Below are 21321 nucleotides of genomic sequence, written 5' to 3'. Positions count from 1 at the left end.
TTAATTTCTAGCACACTCATGTTGCTTCTAACCCTTGACTCTTACAAATTGAGCCGCCATGAATGTCCCTGTAGTTCATCTTTACTTAGTATGTTTAATCATTTGCATAGAATAAATTCCCAGAAGTAAAGTTGTGAGGTCAGAGGGCGTGCATATTTATTATAAAGCTTGATATATCCCGCCCCACTGTTTTCCTGAGGGCTGGTGCCAATTTACCTTCCACCAGTGCCCCAAGGAAGTGCAGTGATGGAGGCTGGCTTTTTAAAGTGACATATTCAGAGATCTTCCTCTGATTACTTTCTAATAAAAATTATTGCACCAGACTTTGTCTCTGGCTCCTTCTCTAGTCTAAATTTATAACAGGTATATTACAGTACTCTCAGCATTATGCCTGCTTAAAGATCTTACACAATATAGGCTTCCCTCCCCTTTCACTTATTTGCAAAAATTGAATAGTGTAGTGTTAATGCACTTTCCTAAGTTATTGACATATTTTTGCTTTGACGAAACCCCAACCATCACCTGGTGACTAGTAGCCTGTGGCATTTTTCTAATTAATTAAAACTGCATAGTATTACTGCAACAAATGAACAAATGATTTTCCTATTGCTATCTCCTTGAGTTATTCTGCTTTTTCACAGACCCACTGGTGGTGACTCATCTCGAGTCCCCTGTAACTAACATGAATTAGTAAGGGATATGGCTCTTTTGACACTAATTCTACTTGGCTTTGATCGCATGGGAATCCAATGATATGATTTCTAGCAGATAACATTGAAAGACTGATCTTATGAACAGGCGACTGGCTTCCCAGCATGGTTTTAAATTTGTTTTCACTTAATAGGACACAGGATATTTGTGCACTGGATCATTCACAGTCCCTGGTTAAATCCTCCTGCCTTACTGTGCCTGCTTTTGACACTATGCTCTGCAAAATGGCATTTCTATATAAAGAGCTTTTGGCCAGAGGGCAGCATACCAGCTAGTACATATTTGAAATGGCTATTTCTTTCTCACCATGAATGAAACGGTATTTTAAGCACACGTAACTCCTTCACAAGCTAACATCTGTCAATTGCACGTGTAGCTTCATCAGCTGGGAATTGAAGCCTATTCATAACACTTCTGTTTGCAAACTTCTGTCATCAAGGCTGTTCAGGTTGTAAGTTCTATTGCAAAGAGAAGCAAAGGTTTGAATGCTAAAGAGGATCTGATTTAAATTAACATTTAGAAATTACAAGGGAGTGACAGTTGCTAGAAAGCCCCCTTTCTGAGTGAAATTTGGGGAATTAGGACATGGGGTTGGGTTTGAATTATTGCTGACCTTATGAAAGCTTTCCCTGATAGTTCAGTTGGTAAAGAATCCGCCTGCAGTGCAGGGGACCCCGGATCGATTCCTGAGTAGCTTGGGCTTCCCTTGTGGCTCAGCTGGTAAGGAATCCGCCTGCAGTGCAGGAAACCTGGGTTCAACCCCTGGGTTGGAAGATCCCCTGGAGAAGGGAAAGGCTACCCACTCCAGTATTCTGGCCTAGAGAATTCAATGGACTGTATAGTCCATGGGGTCACAAAGAGTCAGACACGACTGAGCGACTTTCACTTTCACTTATCAAAGCTTTACTTTTCTCAGACACTGGATTTTTTTTCTGGTTGTTCATGTTGTTCATTTGGTTACAATGAAGGTCTTACTTTTATGTTGACTTTCCTTGTGGATTTGAGCCTAAGAGTATGAAGAATACTGAATCTATACAAAGTCAGTCCCATAAGAACTGAGTCAGAGAAAGGAGGCAGATAATTACTCTTAATTTGGTGTGAAATTGCACACAGAATCATAAATATAAATGTGACCTGTGAAAATGAAGCATAGAGAGAATTTATACACTGGGAATGGGAATTTAGACAAAATGCTTCTACATATTTTTAAGGTCCGCTTACTGTGTCATTTGTATAATGATATGTTTTTATTGTAGAATTACAGCCTATACATTTTTTGCTGTTCTTCTCCTTTGGAAGCAATTAAGTAGTTATTTTCAGGCCAAGGTTACAGAATTTATTTAAGTAATACTTAAGAGCAATGCATAAGAATTACTTGCAGGATTTGTTTAAAATGAAGATTAGGGGGTGGTATCCCCCATGATTCTAATCCTTACACCTTGAGTGGAGCCTAGGAATCTACCTTTTAAGAAGCATCCCAAGAAATTCTGATTTTGGTGATCCCTAGGAACAAAACACTATTAAAAGTACAATATTTTTAAAAAGATAAAACTTAAGGAATAAAATTCAGTTTTATAGAGTATGTAAATGGGAATCTTGCTGTCCTGCATAATTTATTTTTGTAATAAAGGAGTGTGATTTCAGTCCTTATATCTTAAGAAGAAAGGCAGATGCACTACATATGTTGTTGGGGGACCAGGGCTCCCTGAAGGCCACCCCATCTGGGATTTAGAGGTGACCTTACTAAGTAAGGGCTTCCCGGTGGCGCAGTGGGAAAGAATCCAAATGCAGATGCAGGAGATGCAAGAGATACAAATGTAGGAAATGTTCAGTCCCTGTGTCAGGAAGATCCTGTGGAATAGGAAATGGCAACCTACTCCAGTATTCTTGCCTAGAATATTCCATGGACAGAGGAGCCTGGCGGGTTACAGTCCATGGGGCCGCAAAGAGTAGGACATGACTGAGCACACACCTTTACCTTTTTTTTTTCTTTTTACTAAGTAACCATCTTGCTTCTCTCTTTCTTTCCTCCTCTCCAAATGGGAAAAGCAAACAGAAACTTTCTTCCACCTGGAGACACTGAATGTAAAGCAAAACAATCTTGAGACTGGTTTATCAATTCAAACTAGTGTCATTGTATCCAATACTAGGATAATGCTTAATTCTTTTCAAATTACTGGAATTTAATAGACCGTCATCCTAAGTGTACAAGCTTTAATGTCAGACCCTAAACTCTATCATTGTTATCTCTCAGAAGCTTTGAAAGGTAATGCAAGGTCACAGTCACATTATATGTAAACCAACCCTGAAAGATATCACCTTAAAGGTTGCAAGAAAAAGAAATTTCACAGCTTCCCTTGGCAGTTCTGTGTTGCAGGGTTTGCAGTCTTTCAGCAGAATCTTTCTGAGTTCTTAATCCAAGTTGTGTGTGCTGCACTGGCCTGTTCTTGAGAGAAAGGGAAAAATTACTCACCAAAGCTCACACTCCTTTCAACACACTGAGAAGTATTAAGCTTTCTTTTGTTCTTATTGGTGTTTTAATGCAAAATATGAAGGCAATTCCTTTGGCCTTTTCACATGAAGCCACAGGAAACACTCCATCTACATTTTGTTGCAGTTCCTTTTCATTCCAGACACTTAAGTGTAACTTGATGATGACATGACTATTGCAACTATTGCATGTGGAATCTTTCCTGAAACTTTCTATCTGTAGTTGAGTAAATGTTCTTGCAGACCTTTAAAGAACTCTACTAAGTTGATCAGGAAGTTGTCTTCATTAGTCTAGTAGTGTGACCTCAGCAAGCCAGTTTGGTCTCCCTGGTTCTCAATTTTCTCCATTTGAGGGGTTTGACCTAGCTTCTCTTGACTGTTTCTTTACAAACTCTTAAAGTTCTTTATTGCAGAAAAAGGATGTTTTTTTCCCCAGAGTCATTTTGTGACCATAAAGGACTCCTTTTTTGGTAAAGTGCATTGTTAGTGCCTTGCCCCTTTTCTATTTTCTAATGTAATATCTTTTCTGGTGATGAGGATTTTCTCTTGTGAAAGAAAGAAAAGAAGGAGGGGAGGGAGAGAAGAGGGGAGGGAAGGAAGGGGAGTAGAAGAGGAAGGCTAGACAAAGAAACAAGGGAGGAGTGGAAAGAAGGAAAGACAAGAGTAGCCAGCAATAGCTAGTGGCCATAGATATCGCAGATACACAGGTGAAATTTCTACCTGTTCAGTGCTTGAACATATTCTGTACCTGAGAGCAGATTGATGTCCTAGGATCATTTCCTAGAATATATACATATGTGTGTGTGTGTGTGTGTATTCACTCCAATTTTGTGTGTATATATATATATACTTTTTTTTTTTTTGACCAAAAGGCATGTGGAATCTTAGTTCCCCAATCAGGGATTGAACCCACACCCTGTGCATTGGAAGGCAAAGTCTTAACCACTGGATCAACAGGAAAGTTCCATATATTATATATATGTATAATTGAGTCTCAATAAAAACAAAAGGCCTTGTTTACCAGATTCTTCATGGTTTGTAGGACTTTACTCTCTGCCCCAGGTCCTACTAAGATAAGATATTTGATGGATCTATGCTATTTCTTTTGATGCTCCTTTATTCAGCATCTGTTTTTATTCATAGATTCAAATTTCACAAACGGCATGAATAGCCTGCTAGGATTTCCCTTCACACCTGTCTGTCTTTCTCAAATGGAGAAGCCCAGATTTTTTCCCCGAGGCAGTACCACAGGACCGCCCTGTGTGAGGAGATCTCAGTGTGGGCCTTGAAGAACGCGTTGGCCTAAACATTTGCAGCGTTCCTATGACTTAAACACATACTGAGGTTACACCATTCCGAGTCACAGAGTAGGCATATAGATTAGAAGCTACTTCTCAGACGGTAAAGAACCCACCTGCAATGCGGGAGACCTGGGTTCTGTCTCTGGGCTGGGAAGATCCCCTGGAGGAGGGCATGGCAACCCACTCCAGTATTCTTGTCTGGAGAATCCCCATGGGCAGAGGAGCCTGGTGGGCTACAGTTCATGGGGTTGCAAAGAGTTGGACTCGACTGAGCGACTAAGCATAGCACATATGTCATCATGGCCCAGTAGACACTGTTTCTCCAGAAATGGTAGGAGACCTAAAGATCACATGCATGGGAGTGTCTACAGATCTGAATAGACAAACCATTTTCTACCGGACTGTAGAAGGTTACTCTGGACTTTGTCTTCTGACTCCAGATTACTGAAAACTGATTCTGAAGGAAAGTTTACTCTGGTATTAAATCAACTGAAACTGATTCCTCGAATGATCTGACAATTCATATCCTTTGCCATCAGATGATCTTGATTACTGAGAATTCTTGACAGTGTGTCTCTAGAAACAGTACATGAATTAAAGCGCTAATGGACCAGCACTGGACTCCCTGCTTCTCGGCAGGGAAGGTGCTCCTCTGCCTTTGCCTGGCCCATTGCTGACCCACCTGAATGTTCTCTCCAAGACACTTAAACATTGATTAGCTGACCTAATTCCCTGAGGACTCATCTGAGTTATAAGGTGGAGAAAAACAAATTAGGCATCATATAGACTCAGGTAGCTTCATGTGATCTTTCTATAGCCAACGTTAGAAGCCAGAAAGAGCCTTCAAGAAATGTATGCCTTGATGGGTTAACAAGTGTTTCTTTTCTCTTCTAATTAGCTTTTCCTCCTTTGGTTCCTGAAACCCAGTGATGCTGTGACTTGCCACAAAGGTTGTATTTGTGCCCACAAAGTCAATATTTGAAAGTCTGATTGCCTGTTGTACTGCAACCTGACAAAATTAGTAAGATCTCAAAAGCTGGTTATTATAAAGTTTCTTGTTTCAGCAAGAAGTACGCCATAAGAATTTTAGGCTTGGGGTTGTACCCAGCCCCTTAACTGATTATTATTATTATTTAGTCCAGATTTTTTCCCCTGGTAACCTGTATCCTTGAATAGTCTCTGGGACATTGTAGAAAAGAAACACTAGCAGTGTTGTTGGAACTTTATGAAACCAGGAGCTTTAAATCACCTACAAATATACAGCCAGCTTCCAGAATATCACTGCAAGACAATATGTCTAAAATCTCATTGTTGTTTAAGGATTTAGCCAGACAACTTTTATTCTGCTTTAATTAATGTAACTGCCTCCTCACCCCTGTGGAAAATTCAGAGTTGGACGGTACTGCACTGATTGTGCAGACCTCAGTCGAGACTTGCTTTTTTTCCTACATACTTTATGACACTGTTTTGTCTAGACGTCTATGTCCTCGTTGCCCTCAGTTATAGCATTTATTGCCAAATCACTTTAATGACTTATCTCCTTCATTCAAGACTCTTTTCCAAAAGAGTTTGAAAGGGAACAGACTGTCTATCTTTCCTCTTTCAGAATGTTGAAGACACAGTCATGGTATGAATAAAGTAAACAGTGTTTCTTAAATTGCATGTCATGTGTCTTGATTAAAATATATATGGGGATCCCTGTAACCGCTCCAGCCTTCACTTCAGAGCCCCATCATAAAAGTTTAGCCAACTACATTTCACAGGACATATCTACTGAGTCCCAAATATTATAGAGGTAAACTTATACTCCCTAAAACTCTACATCATATTATCTGGTCTGACCCAGGCAATCTCGTGGAGTCTAATGATTCCAATAAAATGACGCCATAAAATATTGAAGGAGTCTGATTTTTAAAAACACTTTTCCTGGTATGAATACTGCACTGGCTCATTCATTTGGCCATTCTAAGAGATATCATCAGCATCTATAAATTGATTAAATCATATTATTATAATAAGAATAGCTAATCTAAGAATGGGCTTCCCAAGTGGCACTAGGGGTAAAGAACACACCTGCCAATGCAGGAGACATAAGAGAAGAGATGGAGGTTTGATCCCTGGGTTGAGAAGATTCCTTGAAGTGGGAAATGGCAACCCACTCCAGTATTCTTTCCTGGAGAATCCCACGGACAGAGGAGCCTGGTGGGTTACACTCCATAGGATCGCAGAGTCAGACACAACTGAAGTGACTTAACGTGCACACACACACACACACACACACACACACACACACACACACAATCTAAGAATATGCCAGGCACTATTCTGAAATTCTGACAATGGTTCTAAACTGTGTACTGCTACCCTTCCCGTGAAAATGAAGGGAACAGGCAGAAAAGTATGTGTAATGAAAGAAAAGCAGCTATGCCCCCCACCGTTATCATAGGAAGGTCTTTATTTATTTTTTAATTGAAGTATAGTTGATTTACAATACTATATTAATTTCAGATGTGCAACACAGTGATTCAGTATTTTTATAGATTATACTCCATTTAAGGTTATTATAGGGAGTGCTTTGGTGGTTCAGTGGTCAAGATTCAGGTCTCTCAATTCAGCCTCTTGTCAGGAAATTGAGATTCCCACAAGCTGCATTGTGAAGCCAAAAAATAAATAAACAAATAAATAATAAAATAGAAAGTAATGGCTTTATTTCCCTTTCCTTTATAACATACCCTTGTTGCTTATTTATTTTATACATAACAGCTTGTACCTCTTAATCCCATATCCCTAACATGCCTGACCCCCTTCCCTCCCCCCAATGGTAGCTACTAGCTTGCTCTCTATTTTTGTGAGTCTATTTCTGTTGTGTTATATACATTTGTTTTGTTTTCTTTTTTAGATTTTACATATAAGTTATAATATAGAATTTTTGCTTTCTCTGTCTGACTTACTTCACTAAGTATAATACTTTCTAGATCCACCCACGTTGTTAGAAATAGCAGAATTTCATTCTTTGTATAGCTGACTAATATTCCATTATATATATTATAAATCTTCTTTATTATATATATACAACATCTATATTTATGTATATATATACACAAAATTCATTCCAATCCCAAAGAAAGGCAATGCCAAAGAATGTTCAAACTAATGCACAGTTGCACTCATCTCAATTCAGTCCAGTTCAGTTGCTCAGTTGTGTCTGTCTCTTTGCGACCCCATGGACTACAGCACGCCAGGCCTCCCTGTCCATCACCAACTCTTGGAGTTTACCCAAACTCATGCCCATCGAGTCAGTGGTGCAATCCAACAATCTCATCCTCTGTTTTCCCCTTCTCCTCCTGCCTTCAATCTTTCCCAGCATCAGGGTCTTTTCAAATGAGTCAGCTCTTCACATCAGGCGGCCAAAGGATTGGAGTTTCAGCCTCAACATCAGTCCTTCCAATGAACACCCAGGACTGATCTCCTTTAGGATGGACTGGTTGGATCTCCTTGCAGTCCAAGGGACTCTCGAGAGTCTTCTCCAACACCACAGTTCAAAAGCATCAATTCTTCTGGACTCAGCTTTCTTTACAGTCCAACTCTCACATCCACACATGACCACTGGAAAAACCATAGCTTTGACTAGACGGACCTTTGTTGACAAAGTAATGTCTCTGCTTTTTAATATGCTGTCTAGGTTGGTCATAACTTTTCTTCCAAGGAGTAAGCATCTTTTAATTTCATTGCTGCAGTCACCATCTGCAGTGATTTTGGAGCCCAGAAAAATAAAGTCAGCCACTGTTTCCACTGTTTCCCCATCTATTTGCCATGAAATGATGGGACTTGATGCCATGATCTTAGTTTTCTGAATGTTGGGCTTTAAGTCAACTTTTTCACTCTCCTCTTTCACTTTCATCAAGAGCCTCTTTAGTTCTTCTTCACTTTCTGCCATAAGGATGGCATCATCTGCATATCTGAGGTATTGATATTTCTCCTGGCAATCTTGATTCCAGCTTGTGCTTCATCCAGCCCAGTATTTCTCATGATGTATTCTGCATTTAAGTTAAAGAAGCAGGGTGACAATATACAGCCTTGACATACTCCTTTTCCTATTTGGAACCAGTCTGTTGTTCCATGTCCAGTTCCTACTGTTACTTCCTGATCTTCATACAGATTTCTGGAAGTTCACGGTTCATGTATTGCTGAAGCCTGGCTTGGAGAATTTTGAGCATTACTTTATTAGCGTGTGAGATGAGTGCAATTGTGTGGTAGTTTGAGCATACTTTGGCATTGCCTCTCTTTGGGATTGGAATGAAAACTGACCTTTTCCAGTCCTGTGGCCACTGCTGAGTTTTCCAAATTTGCTGGCAGCACTCATCTCATATGCCAGCAAAGTAACACTCAAAATTCTCCAAGTGAGGCTTCAGCAGTACTTGAACTGTGAACTCCCAGATATTCAAGCTAGATTTACAAAAGGCAGAGGAACCAGAGATCAAATAGACAATATCCATTGACTCATAGAAAAACCAACAGATTTCCAGAAAAACATCAACTTCTGCTTTGTTGATTACACCAAAACCTTTGACTATGTGGATCACAACAAACTGGAAAATTCTAAAGAGATGGGAATGCCAGACCACCTGACCTGCCTTCCGGGAAATCAGGTTGCAGGTCAAGAAGCAGCAGTTAGAATCGGACATGAAACAATGGATTGGTTCCAAATCAGGAAAGGAGTACGTCAAGGCTATATATTGTCACACTGCTTATTTAACTTATATGCAGAGTACATTATGTGAAATGCAGGCTGAATGAATCACAAGCTGGAATCAAGGTGGCCGGGAGAAATATCAGTAACCTCAGATATGCAGATGACACCACCCTATGGCAGAAAGTGAAGAACTAAAGAGCCTCCTGATGAATATGAAAGAGGAGAATGAAAAATCTGGCTTAAAACTCAACATTCAGAAAACTAAGATCATGGCATCCATTCCCTTCACTTCAGGGCAAATAGATGGGAAAACAATGGAAACAGTGGCTGACTTTATTTTCTTGGGCTCCAAACTTACTGCAGATGGTGACTGCAGCCATGAAATTAAAAGATGCTTGCTCCTTGGAAGAAAAGCTAAGACCAACCTTGACAGCATATTAAAAAGCAGAGACATTACTTTCCCAACAAAGGTCCATCTAGTTCAAAGCTATGGTTTTTCCAGTAGTCACATATGTATATGAGAGTTGGACCATAAAGAAAGCCGAGTGCTGAAGAATTGATGCTTTTGAACTGTGATGTTGAAGAGGACCCTTGAGAGTCCCTTGGACTACAAGGAAATCAAACAGGTCACTTGTAAAGGAAATCAGTCCTGAATATTCATTGGAAGGACTGATGCTGAAGCTGAAGCTCCAGTACTTTGACCACCTGATGTGAAGAACTGACTCATTTGAAAAGACCCTGATGCTGGGAAAGATTGAAGGCGGGAGGAGAAGGGGGCGGCAGAGGATGAGATGGTTGGATGGCATCACTGACTCGATGGACATGAGTTTGAGTAAGCTCTGGGATATGGTGATGGACAGGGAGGCCTGGCGTGCTGCAGCCCATGGGGTCTCAAAGTGTTGGACATGACTGAGTGACTGAACTGAACGGAATCAGCATTACATTAGCATTTATCTTCAACTTGTTTCCATTACAAATGTAAACATTGGAACCACAGTGGAGAATTCCTAGATTTATTCATTCTTCTGTTGATGATACTTGGGTTGCTTCCATATTTTGGCTATTTTAAATAATGGGAAGAATATTGGGGTGCCTGTACCTTTTCAAATTCATGTTTTCATTTTCTTTGAATATATCCCCAGGAGTGGCATTGCTGGATCATGTTGTATTTCTATTTTTAGTTTTTTGAGGACCCTCCATACAGTTGTCCATAGTGACTGCACCAGTTTACAGTCTTAACAGCATACTAAAGTTTCCTTTGGTCCACATCCTCGTCAACATTTGTTGTTTGTACACTTTTTGATGATAGCCATTTTAATGGGAGTGAGATGATATCTCACTGTAGTTTTGATCTGCATTTCTCTGTTGGTTAGTGCTGTTGAGCATTTATAATGTGCCTGTTGGTCATCTGCACATCTTCTTATGGGAAAGTCTTTTTTAGATTCAAATTTTTCCTTAGTTCATTTATTCATTCTTTTTTTTTTTTTTCTTTTTAGCACTGGTAAAGCTATCCTCTAATTTTTTATTGGTTACTTCCTAGAAACACTCCTCATTTCAGTACCTGATCCTCTCAGGAAAGCTAAGTTGGTCCAACACAAAGCCTGGGGTTATTGCCACCAGTTAGCTTTCTCTCGGTGCAGCCTGTCTAGGACATCCTCAGGTGCGTTTTATAGAATTCCCCTTTGCAGTTTCCTCGTCGAAGATCCCATATGAAGTAAAAGAAGAAACTAATTTCCTCCTCAGATTTCTGTGCTCCTGGGAAACTTTCTCTTGAACCATTTTTTAATTAGACAGCCCTAAGCTAGGAATTTCTGAAACTCTGCTTCTTGCTGTAGTTGACTTTGTTCAGGGCACGCAGGAATGGTCACAGAGTGTAACATGCAGATGTCTGCAAAGATCACTGCTGGTTCTGTTGACCTATTTAAGCTCTAGCAATTTCCTTGCCACTGGCTCCTTGCTAAGTGGGCAGCAGTCCTACTAAAGGGGAGTTTGGTGTGGAGGCAAGTCTCCATGATCGTCCAGTCCAAGGTTATCAAATTACTAATTTTTCTGCTGCCTAAGGTGAACCAAAGGACCAAAAGAAAAGCCTGGAGGGAGGGGATATATGAAGCCAGATCTTACCTAAGGTGAACCAAAGTATCAAAAGAAAAGCCTAGAGGGAGGGGATGTATGAACCTGGGTCTCCCACATTACAGGCACATTCTTTACCATCTGAGTCATCAGGGAAACCCCCGCAAGGTGAACCAAAAGACTGAAAGAAAAGCCTAGAGGGAGGGGATATATGTCTATGTGTAGCTCATTCACTTCTTTGTGTAGCAGAAATTAACACCACATTGTAAAGCAATTCAACTTCAATTAAAAAAAAGAGAAAAGCCTATTTTTTTAGTCTTTACATTATTTATAACATCCTTCTTCCTCGTTCCTCCCCCCTCAACTTGTTATCCTTTATTTCTGGAACGGAATTAAATAGTGGATTCTCTATCATAGGCATAACCTATTTCCATAAGGTTGAAGTAACCTCTTTAACAAATATTTCATTAGGGAGAATAAAAAAAGGTAGACTCAGAAATTTCAGTAAAAGTTTGTTATATAATTTTAAATGCTTTAGAATAACGTCACAATATCCTGCTTAAAATAAGATCGGTCCTTTGTGAAAGATGTTATTAGTGAAATCCTTGAAGCAAGTGGTGGAAAATGGCTTTTTCATTACTTCAAAGGCAATATTAAAGGACCATGAAATTCAAAGCTCCTGGTTTTATCACAGACATTTTTATGTTAGGGTTTAAACATTTTCCCACTCAACATTCTTCTAACAGCTATAGTTTTACAGGAAAGAATTGTTATAATTGGCTTGGATCATATTATGATTATTAAATGATAGACACCAATTAAACTGATATTTAAATTGAAGATATTCATATCAGATAAGAGGAAAGTATGATTATAATTAAAAACGTAAAACGTGTAATCTGCTTTGGGAGTACACTTGAAACCATGTGATTATTTGTTGGAATATAAACTGTCACAAAAATTCTTCTGCCTATTTCCACCTTGCTCACTGTCACTAAGCATGAATAAAATGTTTCATACATATTTTCCTTAGTCTTAATATGATTATGGGAGTGCTTTATGTAGATGATCATGTTGAGGCTGTGTCACTGAGGAATAAAAAGAAGTTGGAAATGATAACCCGGGATCACTCTTGTGAATGCAGAGTTGTCAATGCACTTGAATTCCCCAGAGTTAGCCTTTTGGTTCCTGGGATTTTGACATGTGTTATTATTGTAGCATTAGCAGTAATATAACAATACAATTATCATGTGCTTGCTAAGGATTTAGGGACTTAGCAGTTGTGCATATAAATTGCTTTTATGGATATTAAAAAGTCTAAAACCTGTTAAATAGCAACATTTATAAGTTTAAGGTATTATCTTCTTACTTACTGGGGATCAGAGAAGCTCAAAGAAATCATATTCAACAGATGTCAATATTAATACTTTGCTAAACAAAAATACTAAGACCACAATGGGATTATTTCATCATGTTCATACATCTTGTCACTTGGAAATTCTTGAATATAGGAGAGTTCTTTATTTGCGTGTGTCTGTGTGTCTATTCATCCATATCTAAAATATGAGCAGATGCCATTTGTTTTTGTTTTTTCTATTTCTGTAGTGTAGTGCTTACTGGCTGCCTCTCCAGGTATTGACACAGCCAAGCCCTGTCCCTGAGGGCTGACCCTCCTCTAACTCTACATGGTGAGAAGCCAATGGCATCTTCCCATCCTTCATACCATGGTTGCTACCCAGAGGTGATTTTGTGATCTAACTTTATCCAGTTAGAGTGAAACTTTGGATTTTAATAACAAAGAAAGAAATTTACCCAATTCATCCACTCTCATTGCACATGATCTGGAGAGAAAAGTATATATGCTGAATTCTAGCTGCAGTCACCCTATTGAGGGAGACTGACCTGAGGATAAAGTTAGCCGCTAAACGACGGAAGAGCAGGAAGAACCTGTGGAAAATGGAACTGAACCTCTAACTGATCTGCACCCAAAAGCCCACCTCTTCAGTTACATGAGCCAATTAATTCCCCAAATAAATTCCCTTCATGGTTTAAGCCAGATTGTAATGATGCTTTGTTATTTATTCGTAACCAAAAGCATCCTACCAGATACTGGGTTTGGTGCTAAAGGTAGTGTTTTGCTCATCACAGATCTCAAGATATCTGCATCTAGGTAAGCAGAACAATGGGTGGAAGTTGACACATCATATTGTGTAGTCACAAAATAACTCATTAAATGCTACTGCACCTTACCATAGATTTCAAGTGCTAGCCAAGATTCACTAAAGTCCTTCAAGAGAGAGACAGATTGACCTGAAACAAACTAATCTGAAAGAAAAAAAGAAAGGTAATATGACTTTTCTAAGAGAAGCCCTCTCTGCAAGTGACTTTCCTTCCTAAATCAGATTGATAAATGTGACCAACTAGTGTTAACAGCCAATCACTTTCTCTCTTGTTTTACCTGTCAAATGAAATATCTAAACATGTTTAGCAATAAGACATGTGACAGAATCAAATTTTAGCGTGAAGTCCAGAGAGGTGATCCAGCAAACCTGTCATGTTAAACCTAAAGAAACTGAAGTCTAGTGAGGTCATGTGATTTATTCCAAGCCTCTTGACTACTTAGCGGCAAGGCCAGTGCTTGAAGTCAGTGCTTTTTTGGTGCTATAGGCAACTTGTCTGTTACTGCACCTAACTGTGGGTTTCAAGCATCTTATTCAAATTGAGTTTTCTCTATTTAAAAACAAATTCTTTATTCTTCTTGTAAGCAGAAGGGTGTCCCAATAGCTGAATTGTTAAAACTGAATACCGTCTATATGAATATGGGAAATGTGAATTAAATGACTCTTAGACATATGAATCATGGAGTTAGTTAATTCCTGAGCCACGGAAAAAACTAGAACAGGAAGAAATGTGACTCAAGAAGATAAAGGTCATAGACTGTGTTCTTAATTTATTCTGAAAGCATTGTAGGTTCTCAATAAATATTTGTTTAATAAAGTAAGGTTTACAAAAGCGAAGGGAAGGCTGGTTCTAGTTCAGTGGTGGAGAAGAGATAAGCCCACCTGAATTAAATTGAAACAAAGAAAATGGAGCGTATGTGGAAAAGAAGGGATTTGTTATCCTCTCACCCTTCTTGGATCTAGAACTCAGAAAGCCGAACAAACTTAAGTTTGTCCCTAAGTGGTACATCTGGCATAAGGAGGTTGATATTTCAGATATTTACTGTGTGTGTGTGTGTGTGTGTGTGTGTGTGTGTGTGTGTGTAGTCTGTAGCTTTTTGTTATTCTACAATTCTAATGAGCTCTGGATAAATGTCTGAGTTGAGCCACAAGGCATTAAGGAAGGTGCGACAGTACTGCTGGCCTCTCCTGCCAGTTTCAGATGAAATGCAGTTTCACACCCTGAGCCTCAGTAGGAAGATGGCAGGAGTAATGAGGGAGAGCGGGGCTGGTAAATTTTGGAACTAACAGTTGGGACCATGGTCTCCTCTGCGCTTGGTCTTCCCCACATAGAGAGTATCTCTCTACTGTCATCTTAGAGGCCTTGGATTGTGTTCTGTTAATAAATTTACTGATTTTCCTTGCATAAACCCGGATAGATTTTTCTTTAAAATAAATGAGATAATGCTTTATTTTTTTTCCCCAATTATTTTTATTAGTTGGAGGCTAATTACTTTACAGTATTGTAGTGGTTTTTGCCATACATTGATATGAATCAGCCATGGATTTACATGTGTTCCCCATCCTGAACCCGAGATAATGCTTTAGACACTCCAGGAGTTTAGTACAGATATTTAGAAAGTACTTTATGGTAATCTCAAAGACTGTGCCAATCAAATTTGTGTAGGCTTAGATATGGTTTCTATCCTGTCTCAAGAAAAAGATAATCCAAAGCATGTCTTTTCATGGAGAATAATCTGAGGAAACCTCTGATGTAAAAAGAAAGAGAGAGAGAAATATTTATACATGTATATGGATTATTAAAGGTTAAATAGATAGGAGTTTTAAATGAAATTCCAGAAATGTCAGCATCTTTTTTTTTTTTTTGCATTTAATGTGCTAAAGCTCAAAAACTAAGAAGATAAAATTGCATTGTGATAGCATTCTAAAATTCTCTCTATAGTCCTGCCCAAATACTAAAATGAAAAAAAAAGAAGGTCAAGAGGAATTGAGGAAGATTGTCATGAAATTAAGCTTTGTTAAATCACCGGTTATATTATAGGTACCTTCTTCAGTTCAGTTCAGTTCAGTCGCTCAGTCGTGTCCGACTCATTGCGACCCCATGAATCGCAGCACGCCAGGCCTCCCTGTCCATCACCAACTCCCGGAGTTTACCCAAACTCATGTCCATCGAGTCAGTGATGCCATCCAGCCATCTCATCCTCTGTCGTTCCCTTCTCCTCCTGCCCCCAATCCCTCCCAGCATCAGGGTCTTTTCCAAAGGTACCTTCTTACATGATTTCAATCTTCTCTCACTGTAATCTTCAGAACTGCTTCCTAAGTAGTGTCTTATATATGAAAGAAAGCCATCCTAAAGTAAAATAGCTTCCTCAAGGTAGTAAAAATGGATTAAAAACTATGTTGTGATTGGTTGCTCAGTTGTGTCCACTCTTTGCCACCCCATGAACTATAGCCCACCAGGCTTCTCTGTCCATGGGGATTCTCCAGGCAAGAATGCTGGAGAGGGTAGTCGTGTCCTCCTCTAGGGGATCTTCCCAACCCAGGTATCGAACCCAGGTCTCCCACATTGTGGGCAGATTCTTTACCATCTGATCTACCAGGGAAGACCATAAACCATGTTGGTCAAGTCCAAAGTTAAGGAAAAATGAATAAGCGGTGTTAACAAATTAGAGAATTCAATGAATAATGAAATATCATTTAAATAAACATTTTATAAAGGCGATTGTTATTTAGAGGAAAGTAAAATCTAACTTTTGCATTGTGTAACATACTTAGAGGTGAAGATGATGCCTTGAAAGTAAAGTACCTGATATGTGATCATTCAAGCCAAAAGGGCTGATGGTTTGCTATAGTATTAACCAGCAAGTGTTGTTATTTTGTTTTGTTTTCCATTTTTGCCTTTGCTGCAGGATTTTAGTTCCCTGACCAAAAATCCTAACCTGCAACCTCAGTAGTGAAAGTTCAGAGTCCTAACCGCTGGACCACCAGGGAACTCCCAACCACCAAGTGTTGTTAGGGAAATGGATGTGAGATATTTGGAAGCTGGGGCCAAGATCTGGTATTCATGGAGTAGGCTCTTTAAATTGACGAAATGTGCTCTTGAAAGTTGATTAAAGGTGAAATTCTCTTTATCAATTCCATTTTTCTAGTGACTCTTATTTGAAATATATTCAGTTAATCAACAAATATTTGTTGAGTGTTCATTCAAGACAAAATTTTCATTAGGTTTTACAAAATGAAGATAGGCAAGGACGACAACAATCAGATTAACAACATGAAGAGAAGAGACCTGGCTTTATTTGGTGTCAGCGAGAATCATTTTAACCTTTCACAGCCATTTCTATTTCTTCTTTCTAAACTACACAGATTCAGTCCTTAGCTCATCATCTCTCTTCCTGTTCCCCATCTCAGGTCACTTAGATTTAACACCAAGCAGAGCCTGTTCACTGCCGGAGCTAAAGTAGGAGAAAGTCAAGATGCTAAGACTATTTGTTAACTTACTATGTATCAGGAAATGACCTAAGGTTTTAAGATGTATTAACTGGCTAAATCCTAATAAACAGACCCATGGGTGGGTATTTTCATTATTCCTCATCTATCTATGAAGAAACTAAGACAGTACAATGTTATTAGGAAAGAACAGAGATATTCTGAATGATATGAGAGTTAATGAAGACAAGTGGGGTAAAGATAGAGGTAAATTTTTAGATAGAAAGGAGAAATTGAAAGGACACTCATCTTCTCCATGAAATAGGTGCAGGTGATAAAAGGAAACTAAAAACAATGTTACTAGAGCTTGGCATTCAGATATTAGACACTTTATGTAAAACTTTTACTTACTGCTTACTGTAGCCCTTCCAGGAAGGTAACATTACTCCCATTAAAAAAAAAAAAAAACAAAAACCTGGGGATTAGAGAAGTTGAGTTGCTTGCCAAAGGCCACAGAGTCTAGGAACTCAGCACTGCCGCCAAAGCTTGGTTCTTTCTTTCCCCTGTGCCTCCCCTGTTACCTCTCAGTTCTCAAGGTGGTGGGAATGAACTTGGAAAAGTAAGAACAGCACAAGATTGGAGTGGTCACTGAGGATTATAGCCAGACAGAAGTAAAAAAGAATTGCCCAGCCAGTCTGAGGTTTTGGCCCTGCAAAGTGTGATATTAAAATGGAGTCAATGTGGGTGATTAATTGACTCCGGATAGGAAGGCATTGGGCATTGTGCACAGCATGAAGTTTGGAGCTTCTAGCAACGTAGAGGTAAGTAGACTGGTCCCATAAATGCTTATAACACTGGTGTGCACAAACACCTAGAATACAAGGCAAAAAATTATATATGATACAGGCCATGAGAGAGAGCTAGAGAATGCCGTATTTCATGTAATTCAAAAATTTCACACTGTAACACTTCAAAATTGGGATGTATCTTAAAATGGATGGCATCTTTGCCCATGACTAAGTATTAATAGCTACCGAGACTTAGTTATGATTGTCTGCACATTCTTCAACTTAGTCACGGGTGTTCATGTTGCCTTCACTTCAGTTAGGTCGTGTTCATTGTGGATGCTACAGGTATTTGTTTGCATATACCACTTTAAGTGTCTTCTTAGAAAACACTCTATGATTTTACATTGAAAAATTATACGCGCAGAGGTGTGGGCATACTGAGTATTGTTTTGCATATGCTGCTTAAAAGTGTCCTCTTAGAAAATACTCTATGATTTTGAATTGAAAAATTATCATACACGTAAAAGTGTGGAAATAGTACAGGGATATATGATATATTAATGAAGAACTGTCGTGTTGGAGAAGACTCTTGAGAGGCCCTTGGATAGCAAAGAGATCACGCTAGTCAATCCTAATGGAAATCAACCCTGAATATTCATTGAAAGGACTGATGCTGAACCTGAAGCTCCAATACTTTGGCTACCTGATTCGAAGAGCCAACTCACTGGAAAAGACCCTGAGCTGGAAAAGATTAAGGGCAAGAGGAGAAGGGGGTGACAGGATAAGAGGATTGCATGACATCATTGACTCAATGGACATGAGTTTGAGTAAACTCTGGGAGATAGTGAAGGACGGGAAGCCTGGCATGCTGCAGTTCACGGGGTCTCAGAATTGGACGCGGTTTAGTGACTGAACAACAACAGTGAAGAAAATATTTATATTAATGAAGTAAATCTGAACACAAGTTCGTATTTTTCTGAAGCAGCAAGGCACGTGCTATACAGGACCTATGCTCACAAATAGATGCAGCTAGTAGTGTTTTGTTACTGAGAGATCTGAAAAAGGATTGCCTAGCACAAATCAAGCAACTCAGGTAAAGGCATGAGAAATTGCCAAATGCCTAGGGTTAGATATATTTCAGCTATCTCTCACTAGTAACAAATCACTCCCCAAACTACATGGCTTAGAACAATACTGATCCTCTTCTTATCTGCTGCAGTCTCTGTGGGATAGGAGTTCAGGCAGGCTTGCCTGGGTAGTTCTGGTTCAAGGTCTCTCATGCATTCAGAAGAAGACTAGAGCTGTAATAGCAGAAAGCTAAAGCGTGTGGAGGATGGCTGGACATCTTTCTCCCTTGTGTAGTCACAGAGCCTCTCCCTTTGGCCTTTCTGCATGGGCTCCTTTGCGCTTTGAAGTGTCTTGGCAGCTCCAGGGCAATTGGACTGTTTCTTGGCAGCTGAAGACTTCAGATGAGAGTGGCCCAATGGGCAAGGTGGAAGCTGAATCCATCGCCTTTCCCAACCCAGATTCTGAAGCATCACTTCTGCTACATCCTGATGGTGACAAGTGACTGCGGAGCCTGCCCAGACTCAAGGGGCAAAGAATTAAATTTTACGTTTTGGTTGGGAAGCAGCAAGTTCCTACAAGAGCATATGGGCTGAGAGATAATGTTGCAGCCGTATTTGGAAAATACAGTCTGTCACAAGATGAAAGTAATGTCAACGCAACAAGAGGCTGGCGTTAACCGATTCATTCATTGTGCAGGACTTAGCATTAAGGCACTGAACTTTCACTGAACTTCCTGCTGACTTTGAGCAGAATTTGTCTAACTTCCAGCAACATGTGATTCAATCAGGGGGAAAAATGAAACTACAAGGTTATGCTAATTAAACCCTGGTGTTCCTGAAAGAAGTTGTCAGAGCTAAAGGTGTTAAAGAGGTCAAGATCCTATCTCCAGTTACATGTCTCCCATGTGTAAATGATCTTGAAAAAGCTCATTAGATAAGTTAAAATAAGACTTCTAAGCGATAAGAGAGCCCTATGCCTGTACTCTAAGTGGCAACATTTTTCTTTTAAGTGGTGCATGAAATAATGGTACACCTTACAAATCCATGACATCTTTTGCTTTGGTGAAGGACAGTAATGCCTTGAAAGCATAAAATTGGCAGAAACTTCCTACTTTTGGCATAGTTGGAAGTTCTGGAGAGGTGGTTCTGGAAATTTTTAGACTTCAGGAGGTAGAAAAGAGACTTAAAGATGAAGCAGGAAGTGAAGGAGTATATTTGAAAAACACTTTCTAATCAAACCTCATCCCATCTACCCAGACTTCATACTATCACTCTGTGTGCAATTCCTAGTCTAATCAGTCTTTCCCCTTGCTCTTGTGAGAATCCTGCCAGTCCTTCATGAGTCCTTGCAGGTCCTGCCAACTCCATGTCCAGAAGTTTTTTCACTGGTTGCCACCGCAGACAGTTGGGGTGGACTGGCAAGGCATAACTTGGTTTATCTGTTTTAGGTGTTGGAATTTCTTATAAGATTGCTATGGATGAATGGGTTTACAGCTTAAAAATAAAAACAAAATGTAAATCATTATAATATATTATGCATCTGTATGCTCAATCTTAGAGCATCCCATTAATTAGCTATCATCCATTCATTCAGTTACTGAGCTCCAGTGACTCAGTGGTAAAGAATCTCCCTGCAATGCAGGAGACATGGAAGACATGGGTTCTATCCCTGGGTTGGGAAGATCCTCTGGAGGAAGAAATGGCAATGCAGTCCAGTATTCTTGCCTGCAGAATCCCATGGACAGAGGAACCTGGTGGGTTACAATCCATGGGGTCACAGAGAGTCGGACACGACTAAGCAACTGAACACACACACATTCATTCAGTTAACAGCGACCTATGAGCATCTTCTAGGAGTTAGGTGATGTGCAAAGCGTTGGCTATTCATGATAACACCTTGCTTCATGGAACTTCTAATTGAGTTGGACTGGACTTATGTTCATTTCTTTTGGACAAATATCTAGGAGTGGAATTGCTGTATTGCCTGGTAATTGCATGTTCACCTTTTGTGAATGTAGGTGTAACATTTTACATTCTCACTGGCACTGATGGATGAGACTGTCAGTTGCTCTGCATCCTCACCAAAACTTGGTATTCTTAGTCTTTTTTAAAAGTCTAGCTATTTGAAGGATGTACATTAATATATCATGGCAGTTTTCATTTGTACTCCCTTGATAGCTAATGATATTGAGCATCTTTTCATGTGCTTTTGGCCTGTTGCTATATCTTCTATTATGAAATGTCTTTTCAAATCTTGTGTCATTTAGTTGGAGTTTTTGTCTTCTTATTGAGCTGTAAACTTTTTAAATAACTTCTCTTTATGAGTACTTTGTCCAATATATATATTGTGAATATTTTTCCCATTCTGTGCTTTGCATTTTTAATTTTCTTAAGAGTATCTTTCAAAAAGCAAGCTTTTAAAATTTTGATTAAGTCCAGCTTATCAAAGTTTTCTTTAATGGCTCATGCTTTTTGTGTCACATGTAAAAACTACTTGCTTATCCCAAAGTTGCAAAGATTTTATCTTATGTTTTCTTCTAGAGCTTTGATAATTTTAGCTTTCAAATATAATGACCTTTCATATTTTATACA

Source organism: Muntiacus reevesi, chromosome 3 (assembly GCF_963930625.1).
Source record: "Muntiacus reevesi chromosome 3, mMunRee1.1, whole genome shotgun sequence".
NCBI lineage: Eukaryota > Metazoa > Chordata > Mammalia > Artiodactyla > Cervidae > Muntiacus > Muntiacus reevesi.
Note: the sequence above shows the minus strand (reverse complement) of the source record.